Source organism: Lotus japonicus, chromosome 4 (assembly GCF_012489685.1).
Source record: "Lotus japonicus ecotype B-129 chromosome 4, LjGifu_v1.2".
In the NCBI taxonomy this organism is placed as follows: domain Eukaryota; kingdom Viridiplantae; phylum Streptophyta; class Magnoliopsida; order Fabales; family Fabaceae; genus Lotus; species Lotus japonicus.
In genome coordinates this window covers 66,173,127-66,179,282 of record NC_080044.1, presented here as the reverse complement: position 1 = coordinate 66,179,282, position 6,156 = coordinate 66,173,127, and positions in this window count along the sequence as shown.

Sequence of the window (6,156 nt, the reverse complement as noted above, 5' to 3'; positions counted from 1 at the left end):
GCGGTTAATCAGCAAGCTTGAATCCTGGTGAGGTGGCGGGACAATGTCGTGTCCCTTCTTTTTCTCCGCAGGCTGACTTTTGGAAGCTGCACCAGATGATTGATGAGAAGGTTTACCACCAGCAGCGCCTGAGGTTTTTTGGCGCTTAGGGTCCCTAACATTATCAGAGCCCGAAGCGCCTTCATTCTTCTTATTTTGTTCATTTTCGGCGGCCCTTTTCTTCGCCGCCGCTGCGGACTGGGCGAGGTATTCCTTCAACTTCAACGGATTCGAATCAACCTTGCCTTTTCCCATTGTAGCTGCGTGAAAAGTACTAGTTAGACAAAACACATGAACATAAAGAAAAAGCAAGTCATGTGAAAAGATCATAAACTTACTAAAAAACTGATTTAAAGTGCCGGCTTTCGACGCTTCAATCAAGTTATGGCCAGAGAGTACTGGTAGTGTACGAAGATAATCGGCGATACCTTGCTCAGACTCATCTAAGGCGTCATATGAAACGGATATTTTGCGGCGAGGATTTTTTGTCCAGTAAAAGGGGAAGAGGGGATTATTCTCGGAATCTCGAAACAAGTTATTTATTTCGGGCGACTCTACAACTTTGAAATATTTTTTCTGCCACACTTTGTAATGGCTTTTGAGGGCGGTGAATCGGCTCATGTTCTTACGGGCTAAAAGGGGAACCCACTTGACGGAGGTAGGTTTCGTGGTGACTGTCTTATAGAAAAGGAAAAACAAGGGGTAGGTGGGAGTGAAACTCAAATGTTCACAAAGAATTTCAAAACAGCGAATAAAACCCCAGGCGTTGGGTTGGAGTTGACAAGGCGCCACGTTCAGAAAGGAAAGAATGTGACATATAAAGGGCGAGAATGGAAGTTTGATATTCAAGTCCAAGAAAAAATAACCATAAACAAAAAAAAAATCGGGCGATTCATCGGACAAGTCCTTGCGTAAAAGAACACAATCACCCTCGCCACAGGGAAGAACATTCAACAGGTGATCTACGTTAGTAGAAGTGGCGGGGTCTATTTTGGTAAACTCTTGGGATGATATCCGAAGTGAGCTTATGCTTCCAGTACTGCCCCAGATGGAACGCAAAAGGCATTTATCTTCAACCAAATGTGCGTTTGAACGCCACTCGGGTGAAGACAAATCTCCATTCGAAGAGAGAATGGAGTCTACAGAGCCGGCGGGACCGGAATCCTCATGAGTAGAGGGCGAGGAATGAATTTCAATAACGGCGGAGGCAGAAACTTCCCCCTCCGTAGATGGTGAAGAAAGTTCTAAAGAAGAAATGCTAAAATTTTGCGTCGACATACGTGATAATTTCATGAAAATAAAAAAGAAGATGAACAGGTTCAACACAAAACAGGAAGAAGATGAACAGTGTCAAGAAAAGAGAAAGGGGAAGGACTCACCGGAGGAAGAAGTGGAGGATTGAGTAAAGAGAACGTCGGCAATGGGGGAGCACCGCGCAATGACGACGGCCGGAGGGAGAAGGGCTCACCGGAGAACAAAGAAGGGAGTGAATTTTCAGAGCAAAGGTTTCCAGAAAAGTGAAAAGAGAAAGGTGAAAAGGGTATTTATAGAAGAAAAAGGAAGAGAGAGAATGAGTGGGAAAGATCGCGAAGGGTCGTGGGATCGTGGGATTTGAAATTCGAAAAGACATAGCTCCTCGAGACGCACAACTGCATTTATGGCAAATGATAACAAAATCCCGGAAAAGAAGGATACGTGCGTCAGTTGAAAAGACGTGATTGACGGTTATGATCAATGGCGACCCATCTTTGAAACGGCAACGAAGGTGGTGGTGTAACAACGAAAGTAAAATGGCGAGGTAACTACGATATGGCGAGAAATAGCGGTATCCTGACGCGTTACAAAGCAAAAGATAAAAGCGGGCAACAAAGTTACATATTAAAGACATTTCAGCTCAAGTTGCCTGAGTCTCATGTCTTGGGGGCATGTGGACTGGGCGGGCATACACGATACCCATGCCCGCCCAAAAGTGAACGACTGAGTAAATATGGACTGGGCGGGGAATACACGATGCTCATGCCCCGCCCAAAAGTGAACGATTGAGTAAAAGACAGCCACGGCGGGAATCGGTGAGGCAGCGAATATCATTGGGACCCACGAGCCAGCTAGGAGATTCTTTTGGATTTGTCTTACATGCCTAGGGAATTGGGCCCTGGTTGTCAGGCCCAAACATAGGAAAAGTCCATGTTGTGATCACACCCTCTATAAAATGGGAGATCACCCACTTGTACGAACCAACTTTTCAGCATTAATGAGAATATTCTTTTTATGGTAATTTTGCTATTTTAGTGCTCTGCTAGGGTTTACTTTCTGTCATCTTCTTACGTAAGCTTGCCCTAGTACAGAACAACTTGATTACATATTTATTTATACAAATATATTATTATTTTATTATCTATTTGTATTATTTTTGTGTTGCATTGTATATATGCATTTATGTAATTGAAACATGCATAAATTAAGTCTCAACATATAATAGAAACTAGTTTATGAAACGTAAAATGTTACACATGTTAAAAAAATGATGGTTTACGAAACAACATAAAACTGACCCCCTCAGGAGGATTCACCATAAAATCTGCATATGCAGGCTTCCGATAATATATTTTCGATAGCATACATGATATTATTGTATTACAAAAATTAAATTTTAGAACATTTATGCATTAAGGGTCTTTCAAGGATTTATGTCATGATGAGATTATGATAAAATGTATGGGATGGTGGAATGAGTTTCTCTAATAGGTCGTAACCGGACTAATTGACCTAATAATAATTATTTGACAAAATCCACCCTCACTTTTTGGTCTATATATTATAGTACAAACAAAAACAAAGAGATATGTGAATATATATCACCGACTTTTGTGACATCTAAAATTAGTATAACTATTTATCTTTTACCTAAAAATGTTTGACACTAATAGGTGGTGACTTTTGTGTTGTCATCAGCTTGGACTAACCTTGCATGTTTGGTATAATGGATAAGGCTAACAATGCATCAAAATATTATTTCATGCCCAAATTGAAGTATTGTTTTGAAACATTTGATAAGAATCAATGATATATGTTTATGTGCTATTTGCAATCTCTACGTTATAAGGGTGCAAGTTATGAATATTTATTGAAAGTTTCATAACAATACTTTATTTGAGATGTTGTAGTTTTATTTTAATAGATTGATCGATCTCATCACTTATATTTAATACAAGGTCGGTTGAATCATATGACAAAATACTATGAAAAAACTAGTTTTGTTTCATTGTATATTAGAACAAACTCATACCCCTCCGAAATCACAATAATAGAAAATATAATAAGTTAATAATTGATAAATGCTTCACTCACTAACTTGACAGCTAAACCCTTACATGAGTATGTGATGGATGATTGAAAAAATTAAAATGTACATGGAATTTTTTCTCAAAGTCTAGTGAAAAAAATATTGAAAGTGTGGTGCGTATGAGAGTATGATGGTAGGGCGTGAAAATGGAGAGAGAGATAACATTGCAAAGATGAAACAAGTGTACAATAGATGAAGAAAGAATTACAATAGCATTGGTAAGTTTTAAAGTAATAAAAATATTATAACATTTATTTATCAGTTTTATTCACTTGTGCACCATGCATAATCAAATCGAATATTGTCAATCAAAAGTCACCAAAGTTTTAAAGTTTTAATTTAGGCAAAGATTCTAAGCGAATGAAATATGATTTAGTTTGCTTGTATGCATTTATATTGTAGTTTTTACACTTTATAGTGTGCTTTTTACTTACTTCATTCTCTTCGGCTACTTTTAATAGTCTCCCTAATGCCTTATTGAAATACATACACCGTTTACATATAAGAGTGGATGTGATAGACCTTTTATTGGGCTTCCTACTCGTACTCATGATAAACCCAAACAAATTAGTTTCAAACTTAAATGGCTGGATGTTTTTATTTAGGTTTATTATGTTTTGTTCAATTATGTTAATGATAAACTTTTAGTTCTAGAATGTTCTCTTTAATTAGATTGTTCCAGATGTAGGAGATCTCACTCTCTTTGTAGGCATATATATTGTATCTTTTATTTTTGAGTAGGATTGACCGAAAATTTGAAGCATTTCATCGTCGGGAGAATGTTTTTGAAGCATTCTATTGTAGTTTCAATTTCAATTTCAACTTAAAGGTTAAATATTATACTGATCCATGCATATGCTATCAAAACATAGTCTTCTCTTAATTTTGGAGTTGAGCTTTTGACTTGTCATTTGTGAGAGTAACTTGCTCGCTGTTATTAGGATGTTGGAGTCTCCTCTTTTGATCTCGCATTTGAGAGCTTTGTTGGTGAAGATTATTGATATTTGACTCGTCTCTGGTGTATGTGTGTGCTCCCATCATGTTACTTGAAAGGTTAATATCTATGTTGACAGGTTTGCTTTATTGGGCATGCGTTGTCATTTGGTCTCTAAAATAGGTCCTTACCCCAACAATGTTGACACTGCTTCTTAATTCAGATTGACATTGTTGTGCTCGTCTTGTCAATTAATTATTTAACAAAAAATATCCATATAATATGAAATATTATTATTGATTTCACATTAAAAAAATATAAATAAGTTTGAAAACATAACTTTAATTAGATGAATAATAAAAAGCAAATATTTATTTTATTATATTTGTAATTATATAGAAACAAACATTTAACCCATTTTAATAAAATGAATAAAATACTAATTTTAATTTTCCATGATAAACCAAAAAGAAAATCATATACCTAATCCTTGAGAAATATATTTTAAATTTCAAATAAAAGTATTGTTTTGAAACATTTGATAAAAATTTATGATATATGTTTATGTGTAATTTGCAATCCCTGCGTAATAAGGTTGCAAATTATAAATGTTTATGATGTGAGATAATGGATTACATGTACCTTTGGTAGCACATAAAAACGTATATTATGAATGTTTATTGGAAGTCTCATAACAATACTTTAATTGAGATGTTGCAGTTTTATTTTAATAGATTGATCGATCTCATCACTTATATTTAATACAAGGTCGGTTGAATCATATGATAAAACACTATGAAAAAACGAGTTTTGTTTCATTTTATATTAGGACAAACTCATACCCCTCCGAAATCACAATAATAGAAAGTATAATAAGTTAATAATTGATAAATGCTTCACTCACTAACTTGACCGCTAAACCCTTACATGAGCATGTGATGATGATGGACGATTCAAAAAATTAAAATGTACATGAAATTTTTCTCAAAGTCGATTGATGGTAGTGAAAAAAGGATGTGAAAGTGTGGCGTGTATGCTCTGCATGACGGCAGGGCGTGGAAATGGAGAGGGAGATATCATTGCAAAGATGAAACAAGTGTACAATAGATGAAGAAAGAATTACAATAGCATTATAGGGTAAGTTTTAAAGTAATAAAAATATTATAACATTTATTTATCAGTTTTATTCACTTGTGCACCATGCATAATCAAATCGAATATTGTCAATCAAAAGTCACCAAAGTTTTAATTTAGGCAAAGATTCTAAGTGAATGAAATATGATTTAGTTTGCTTGTATACATTTATATTGTAGTTTTTACATTTTATAGTGTGGTTTTTACTTTCTTCATTCCCTTCAGCTATTTTTAAAATTCTCCCTAATGCCTTATTGAAATACACACACCGTTTACTTATAGGAGTGGATGTGATAGACCTTTTATTGGGCTTCCTACTCGTACTCATGATAAACCCAAACAAATTAGTTTCAAAATTAAATGGTTGAATGTTTTTATTTAGTTTTATTATATTTTATTTAATTATGTTAATGATAAACTTTTATTTCTAGAATATTCTATTTAATTAGACGGTTCAAGATGTAGGAGGTCTCACTCTCTTTGCAGGCATATATATTGTATATATTTTTAGTAGGATTGACCGAAAACTTGAAGCATATAGTAAAACTTGACAGTCTGGGCGGCCAATGCTCCGTGTTTCTTCACAGGTGAGTTTCTGGAACCGCCTTGGCCGTTGAGCGGGATAAACACTTCTCAAGCTTCATTTGCTCACCAAAACTTGCATCTTTTTCTGATCTAAGCTTTCAAAATAAAGTTCCATCTATTA